General features: G+C 48.2%; 1 pseudogene; it reads left to right on the top strand.

Annotated features, from left to right (window-relative positions):
• The first annotated feature begins 4,160 nt into the window (after nt 1–4,160).
• Nucleotides 4,161–8,170, top strand: LOC147971343 (uncharacterized; annotated as a pseudogene).
• The last annotated feature ends 1,071 nt before the right edge of the window (nt 8,171–9,241 follow it).

The following is a 9,241-nucleotide window of genomic DNA, read 5'->3' as shown; positions in this document are numbered from 1 at the left end:
TAAGCACTCTGGAAATCCACAACTTCAAACTCAACTTTTCTTTGCAGTAATTTTTGGAATCACCGAAAACCACGTCGAGCGCAATCTGACCGAGGGATGCAGCCTTCTTGCTTGGAATGACCCCATGGAAACTCATATGGCTTTCACTGAGTCTGGACATCGGAATGCACATTCCCTTCAACGTCTCTGCATAGAGTATGTTCAGGCCACTGCCACCATCCATCAGGACCTTTGTCAGTCGAGTGCCTTCGACCACCGGGTCGACAACCAGTGCTTGCCTCCCAGGGGTGGTGATGTGCACTGCATGGTCAGACTGGTCGAATGTAATGGCAGTCTGCGACCACTTCAAGTAACTGGGTGTCACCGGAGCGACCATGTTCACTTCCCTGTTGATGACTTTCAATCGACTTTTGCTCTCAACGTCAGCAAAAATCATCAGAGTGGAATTCACGTGGGGATAACCATCATCATCCTCTCCCTCATCCTCAGCCTTGTCTGCTTCCTTCTCCTTTTCCTTGGGTTGTTTATCTCGGAACTGCTGGATTAGGAGCCGACACTGCCGAGTGGTGTGCTTCGGATAAATGAAATTACCCTCTTCATATTTTTTGGTGTGGATATGGCACGGCAGATCCAACACATCATTTCCATCTTGATCTTTTACTTTCTTGGGGTTCCACGGCCCTTTGGGCTTCCCCTTGAACTTTCCTTGAACCACAGCCAAGGCTTCACCCGGAGCAGCTGGCTCGGCCTTGCGCTTCTGTTTCCGACCGGAGTTTCCTCCTCCGGCTTCGTGGGCGACTGCTTTGTGTTTGCCACTCCGGAGTCGCTCTTCTTCTTCACCATTGGCATACTTGGTGGCAATTTCCATCATCCGAGCCAGAGTCATATTTCATGTTCGGCCAAACTTCATATTCAACTCCCAATACCTGACGCCTTCCTTAAAGGCACAAATTGCCTGATGATCCGACACATCTTCTACCGTGTGGTGTAGGGTGATCCATCTTTGGATATAATCCCTCAAAGTTTCATTCGGTTTCTGAACACAACACTGTAATTCTGTCAAACCTGCCGGCCGTTTGCAAGTGCCCTCAAATGTTCTCACAAACACTCGGGCGAGATCTTCCCAAGTATAGATGCTGCCAGGCGCTAACTGATTCAGCCATGCTCTAGCCGAGCCCTCCAACATCAGAGCAAGGTGTTTCATGGCCACTTCATCATTGCCGCCACCAATCTGGACAGCCACTCAGTAGTCTTCAAGCCAAGTGTCAGGCTTGGACTCTCCGGTGAACTTACTGACTCCAGACGCCAACCTGAAGCTGGGGGGATCACCGCAGCTCTGATAGCTCTGCTGAAGCACTCTGGACCAGAGACATGCACCCTGTTGCTGGTTTGCGGATCTCTGTCATGGCCCTCTCGGTGAGCTCTGTTTCTGTCGACCAAGCCCTGCACGAGAATAGATCTCGCATCAAAGCCTAGCTCCCTGGGGTCAACTGGAATACCTCGTCCGACAGGAGGGCATCTGTCTTCATGTGGCCGAGGCACGTATGACCCACTCCTTGGAGGAGGCGTGGGCAATCGATGGCGATCATCGCGATCGGCCCAACGATCATACTGCTCTCGGTTTCTATACTGATCACGCCGATCTCCATGTCCCTCACGCCTCGAGGGCGATCTTGGGCTATGGGACGACTAAACTGTGTCTGCGACCACGGATCTTCTATGGATCCTATTCTGTGACTGAGATACGACCGTATTTTGCTCTCCCGCTGCCCGGAGCAAGGCTCTGATCTGCACCAGACCTCGGCCAGCTTCTGATTGGGAAGGTTGGATCGACTCTGCTATCCAGGCAGCAGCTGCTAGATTCTGGATCGGTGTTCGATATACCTGAGTCGGAGGTGGAAAAAGATGGCGTCGACTGGACTCAGGAGCACGTTGTCGAGCGCGATCGTCGAGTGTGCGCTGGAGGTTCTCCAGTCGAGTGCGCTCAGCCAGGTTGGCCAAGCACGCCTGCTCCAAGGCCTGGGCCTCAGGGGTTTCTCCAACTATAGGAGTATGCAATGCATCCATGTTCCGGCGGCGAAGTTCCTCCCTCTGCTGCGAGGAGAGGGGTTCGGGGCGGTACTCCTCGCGAACGCGCGATGGATCACCGTTCCCGTCGCCTCCGTCTTCACGGTTGAAACAAGGAGGGCTGCGTGGTCCATTGACCATCAAGACTTCCGCCGCCGGGTCGCTGCTGTCGCACTTGGATGCGGTCTCTACGGAGCCAGTCGACAAATCGAACAGGTCGTAGAGAGTTTCGTCGGGCTCAATCGCCGCGACTTGAGAGGTGGCCGACTGGCGGGCCACCGCGTGCTTCACCCACCGCTGAAGCCTCGACCGACCAGAGCGTTTGCTCCGGCGGGCCGCAGGGAGGGGGAAAGCTGCTGGAGTCGACTGATACTGGGTCGACGGTTGCCGCAGGAGGACGCCGCGGACGCACGCGCGAAAGTGCATCGCCCTGCGGGCTGGGAGCGTGTTGGCGTCGAGTGGTGCCTCCTGAAGCCAAGCGGAGTCGTTGGCGACAAACATGAGCGCGCTGAGACAGATCTCGCGGCCCTCAGCCAAACCTCCGCCTGGAACCATGATGAAGGGCATCGGAAAAATTGCAACTTCTCCAACAAGTCGCTAAGACACCTGCCCCACGGTGGGCGCCAACTGTCGTGGTTCTAAGACTGATAGTAGAATAGGGGAGTAGGAATGTAGAGGCAAGATCCTAGCTATGGAGGAGTTGTACACATGAGTTTTACGAGTTCAGGCCCTTCTCGGAGGAAGTAACAGCCCTACGTCTCGGAGCCCGGAGGCGGTCGACTGAATATATGCGTGTGAATTACAGAAAGTGTGAACCCCTGTCCCAGAGGAGGGGGGTGGCTTATATAGAGTACGCCAGGACCCCAGCTCCCCTCCGTTACACAAGGTTCAATGCTCATAAAGGAGGGGCGTTACTGATAACGTCCGCAGTAAAGTGTTGTAAATGCCCATAAAGCTATGGTTTAAGTCCTGGCCATTGCAGAGTGGAGGGTTTATCATCTTCTGGTGGTCGAGTGTCTTCAAGGTGGTCGAGTGAGCACATCTTCACGGTCGAGTGGATGATGGTTTCTCTTCGACTGCTTATGATTCTTTGTAGAGATGTCTTTGGGGAGGATATGTTGGACAGATCCATGACCCTACCCTAAGTACATAGCTTCATCACGGGGTCCTATGTAAACTCTCTGAGTACCCCGTGCGCACGGGGTCTGTTGACCCCCGTGTGCGCGGGGTGGTGTGTTTGTCTCTGTGTACCCCGTGCGCACGGGGCTGACTTAGCCCGTGCGCACGGGGTCCAACAGGCAAAAAACCCCACCAGCCCATGAACACTATTTAAAGGCCCTTCTTCCACCTCCAACCTTTAACCCTAATGTCTTGTTGAGCTCCACCATTGCTACACCCTATTTTGCTCAATACTCTCAATCCCTTCACCCAAACTTGTTGAAACTTTGGGGATTGGGAGAGCAAGACCCGATCTACAACTTGACCAAACCAAATCGCGTTCCCTACAACATTTCTTCCCCACTGACTTGTTACTCTTGGAGCTTGGGCTCCTAGGCGGTTAGAGGTTCCTCCGGAAGCTTTCTTGCTTGTGGTGTGCTCCGGAGAAGTTTGTAAAGGTGTGGTGGTTGCCTTCAAGACCAACCTCGAGTGTTTCGAGGCTCATCCGTTGGGGGTGACTCGAAGGAGAATACGGTGAGCCTTTGGTGGCATTCCGCAAGCTTTGGCTCCGGCACCGCTCCAAACGGAGATTAGCTCTTCCCCAAGGAAGAGTGAACTCCGGGTTAAAATCTGCGTCCTCGTCTCACTTGTGGTTAATCCTTTCCCGCACCTTTATTTGTTGTTGTATGCTTGTTGGCTTGCTAAGTAGCTTGTTGCCTAGCATTTCTCTCTTGGAGCTTGCTTGTCATATAGGTTGCATTCACCTAGTTGCATTTCTAGTGAACTCTTTTATCCGCTAAGCCTTAAAATCTACAAGAAAGATTAAAATTTGTAGTCTCCTATTCACCCCCCCCCCCTCTAGTCGACCGTATCGATTGTTTCAATTGGTATCAGAGCCTCGTGCTCTAATATAAGGTTTTACAACCTTAGAGGATATGGTCGATCTAGGGAATGAGGGAGGTGGCCTACCCGTTGTGGGGGATGGTCAAAACCAACCCCCCGCCGCGACCGAGACACTTGGTGCTCCTGTCGTTGCTCCTGCCACTCCTACTAACCTGAATGTCCCCTTGACTGTGGTCGATCTTCTTTCAATGTTTGCGGACCTCAAAGTCTCTATGTTGAAAGAGGTTCGGGCCTCGGTCAAGGAGGAAATTGATGCTCGCTTAAAGCCATCAACGTCCGCATCAAACTCGTTTAATCCAAATGAGGTTCATGATGCGGATGACTCGAGGGAACCTCTTGCTTCTCCGGCTCGTACTCAAGTTCCCCAGTACAATGCCGTGGAACCCTTTTACTCTCCTCAACCCTTGCAACATCCCCGCATTAATCCTATTGGGCCTCCACCCCCTTTGAAAGCTAATGCATTTGCTAAGTGGAAGCTAGATATGGAGTCTCACATGCGCAGTGCTTCAACTCAATTGTGGTGGATTGTGGTCAATGGATTCAACCCCAAGGACCCAATGAATCTCACTCCAAGGGAAGCAGTTGACGATCAACTCAATGCTACCGCACACAACATGCTTCGCAACACTGTGACTGAAGACTATAGTGATTCCATTGATCTTCTCAAAACCGCAAAGGAAATTTGGGATTGCCTTGAGGAGGCTCTTGAAGGAGATGAAGCAATTCGAAGATCTCGCTTGGCCTTGCTCAAACAAGAAGTCAATCTCTTTGTGAGGAATGAGGGTGAGTCCGCAGAAGAGGTTTACCGAAGGTTGAAGTCCCTTGTGCTCAACTTGAGAACCTTTGGGTGCACTTGGGCAAATGATGAATTCATCAAGGACAAGTTCATATATGCTATGGTTCTCACAAAACATACCATGGTCATGATGGTTCATCAACGTCTGGACTATCACAAGTTGACTTCGGCTCAAGTTGTTTCCACCTTCTCTACCCATGTTATTTTGGAAACCAAGTCCAAGAAAACATTTGCAATAGCTCAAGCAACCAAGAACTCTAATCTTGCCTTGAAGGCCAAGAAAGTGATGAGCCAATCCTCAAGGGAGGAAGAAGTGAGTGAAGAGATATGCGAGGAGGATAATGATACCTTGTGCCCGGCAAATGATTTTGCAGAAGACTTGGCTCTCTTAGTCAAGAAGTACTCCGAGACCATGGCAAACAAAGGAAGATCGTTTGGACGAAGGAAATGCTACAATTGTGATAGCCCAAGACACTTTGTTCATGATTGTCCATATGAGAGACGTGAAGACAAGTCCAAGAAGCTTGTGCTTAAGAAGAAGAAGTTCACCAAGTTTGCAAACAGGAAGGATGACAAAGCTCTTGTTCATGAAGAATACATGTCTGGAGATGAAGATGATGGTGATGATGATCAAGTGGGCACGGCGGCCTTTGCCATGCATGCCACTACCTCCTCCTCCACCACCGGCCTCTTCGACTCTCCAAACGAGGACAAGCCATTCACTCATCGGTGCCTCATGGCCAAAGAGGTAAAAACAAAGTCCAAACCCAAGAAACCCGACACCTACACTCCCAATGTCTCATGTGAGATAGTGGAGGATGAGTGTGAGGAGGGTGTGGATAATGATGAGGAATCCTTAATGGCTTTCATGAAAACTCTTCATGGTGAAGCTCGTGCTCGTTTTGGCGATCTCCTTAAGTCACTTGCCGAACGCGATGACTTTATTGAGAACGTTGAGAACCTCCTTATAAAGGAAAAAGAGAGAGTTGATTTCCTCGAGCACGAACTTAATGAAGAGAGTGTCATGAGAGCATCACTTGAGGAAGCCTTATCTGCTCATCAAATTGACTTTGTTAAAACCAATGATGCTTTGCAACTTGCTCTTGAGAATAAAGATGCTCTTAATGTTAGAGTTGAAAGCTTCTAGTTGACCATACAAGACTTGTTGAGGAGCATGAGTTCCTTGTGATTAGTTCCAAGGTTGTCAAAGGTGACCTCATTGCCCTCACCGAGTCTTATGCTCAACTAAAAGCTACAACCATTAAGGCTCTCACTTCCGCACCTCATATAGATTTAAATGATGATGCTTGTACGACTAACTTTGCTCATGATTGCACCTCCCTTCAAGAGGAAAATAAGAAGTTGAAAGCTCAAATTGAGAAAGGGCTTGTATCATGCATCCAAGGGGAGAAAAACCTAAACGATCTCTTGAGCAACCAAAAGGAGTGTGTTGCCAAGGAGGGAGTTGGGTTTAATCCCGCATCTAAGAGTGGTAAGAAAAAGAAGAAGAACAACAACAAGAAGAAGAAGATCGGTCTGACTCCTTCCCCTCCCCAAAAGGTAGTGTTTGTGAAAGAAGGGCACAAGGAGAAGGATAAGGAAATGAAGGGTGTTGGGAATGGAAAGGTCATTAGGGACAAGGCCATTCCCAAGAATTTTACTGGCAAGAACAATCCATCATATGTTCTCATGAGAGGAGATGATGGTTATACCTTTGCAAAATTTGTTGGAACTAACTATGATGATTATGCTTGGACTATTTGGGTTCCCAAGACCCTCTTTGCTAACTCACCAGGACCCATTGCAAAATGGGTACCTATAACCAAAGCTTGATTATTGTAGGACTATGTCTTCGGTGGAACTCAATGGGTGATCGACAGTGGATGCACCAATCATATGACCGGAGAAAGGGAGATGCTTGTGGAGTTCGTTGATTCACTCAAGGCCTCTTCGAACATCTCCTTCGGTGACAATAGCAAGGGCAAGGTATTGGGTTTGGGCAAGGTGGTAATCTCTAATGATTCATCTCTTTCAAATGTCATGCTTGTCCAATCCCTTCACTACAACTTACTTTCTACTATTCAATTGGCTCGTGCCGGTTATGATTCACATTTTGGTGAATTCCATGTGACCGTCTTTAAGAGAAGCAATCTCAAAGTGGTCTTCGTTGGGCATGTTGAAGACAAACTTTACGTGGTTGATTTCTCGAAAGAGAAAACTCATCTTGCAACATGCCTAATGGCCAAGGCTGACGTGGGGTGGCTATGGCACCGTAGGCTAGCCCATGTGGGCATGAGAAATTTACAAGCTCTCTTAAAGGGGGAGCACATTCTTGGACTAACCAATGTGTCTTTTGCCAAAGATCGTCCTTGTAGTGCTTGCATTGCCGGGAAGCTTCATGAAAAAGCTCATAAAGTAAAGACTATCATCACCACCTTGAGGCCCCTCGAGCTCATCCATTTGGATCTATTTGGGCCTCCAACATATGATAGTTTGGGAGGAAGGAGATATTGCCTTGTCATTGTTGATGACTTCACAAGATATACTTGGGTGTTCTTTCTCAAGACTAAAGATGAAACTCAAGAAACCTTCATCAACTTTGCCAAAGAAGATCAACGTCAACATAACTGTGAGACCAAGGCAATCCGAAGTGACAATGGCACCGAGTTCAAAAACTATACAATGGATGAATTCTTGAGTGAAGAGGGGATAAAGCACCAATATGCCGCACCATATACTCCCCAACAAAATGGTGTTGCAGAGAGAAAGAATAGGACTCTTATTGAGATGGCTAGGACCATGCTTGATGAGTACAAATCACCATACAAGCTTTGGGCAGAAGCCATCAACACCGCGTGCCATGCTTCAAACCGGCTTTATCTTCGCAAGCTCAAGAACAAGACCCCTTATGAGCTCCTAATCGGGAGAAAGCCCAATGTCAAATACTTCCGGGTATTCGGTTGTAAGTGTTTCATTTTAAACAAAAAATCCCAGTTAGCTAAATTTGAGTCTAGAACTTATGAGGGCATATTTGTTGGATATGCATCAAACTCTCATGCTTACCGAGTTCTCAATAAATCCACCTGATGCATTGAAGAAACGGTAAATGTGGAGTTTGATGAAGATAATGGCTCCCGTATGGAGCAAATTGTTCCTAGTATTGTAGGTGATGAGGCTCCTTCACAAGCTATAAGGACAATGGGGATAGGCCACATTCTTCCACAAGAAACACCCATGTCCAAGTAGAAGAAGAAGGAGTAAGAGCCCCTCTTGAGGATTTTCCACAAGGGAAGTCATCACCGACACCACTTGTACAAGATGCTTCAGGGAATAATGAACCTATCCAAGAACAAGATCAAGACCCTCATATTCCTGAGCAAGATCAAGAGCAAACTCTTCCGAATAATGAAGAACCAATCGTTGAGGCTCACGATCAAGCTCAAAGTCCTGATCAAGATCAAGATCAACCCCAACCACAAGTGTCTTCATCGTCATCACTTCCTAATGAGCAAGAACCTGTGGTTGCAAAGAAAAGAGTGTCTCCAAGGCTAAAGCAATCTCAAGGGCAAGCTTCTTCATCAAGTCCAAAACCAAGTGAAGAAGAGCTTGACCGCAAAGAGCAAAAAGTGGCCGCCAAGCTGAAACATCTTCAACACCTCACCGAGAACATCTACGGAAGCATCAAAAAGGGGATAACTACTCGTAGACGTTTGGCAAACTTTTGTGAACATCACTCGTTTGTCTCTTGTGTTGAACCCCTTAAGGTGGAAGATGCACTTGACGATCTGGATTGGATAGATGCCATGCATGAAGAACTCAACAACTTCACACGCAACAAAGTGTGGACCCTTGTAGAAAGACCCAAGGGATTTCACAATGTCATTGGAACAAAGTGGATTTTCAAGAACAAACAAGATGAATATGGACAAGTAATAAGGAACAAGGAAAGGTTAGTGGCACAAGGTTTCACCCAAGTTGAAGGTTTGGACTTTGGTGAAACTTTTGCCCCCGTTGCCCGTCTCAAATCCATTCGCATCTTGCTTGCTTATGCCTCTCATCATGATTTCAAATTATATCAAATGGATGTTAAGAGCGCATTTCTTAATGGTCCTCTTAAGGAGTTGGTGTATGTCAAGCAACCTCCCGGTTTTGAAGACCCCGATCATCCCTCTCACATTTATGAACTCCATAAGGCACTCTATGGACTCAAACAATCACCTCGTGCTTGGTATGATCACCTTACGGCGTTCCTAAGCGAGAAGGGGTTCCAGATTGGGGTAATAGATTCCACTCTCTTTACGAAGAGGGTAAAAGGAG

Source organism: Triticum urartu, chromosome 5A (genome assembly GCF_056163025.1).
Source record: "Triticum urartu cultivar PI428250 chromosome 5A, HENAU_Tu73, whole genome shotgun sequence".
In the NCBI taxonomy this organism is placed as follows: Eukaryota; Viridiplantae; Streptophyta; class Magnoliopsida; order Poales; family Poaceae; genus Triticum; species Triticum urartu.
The sequence above is the reverse complement of the archived record's forward strand: the minus strand, read 5'-3'. Positions and strand labels throughout refer to the sequence as shown.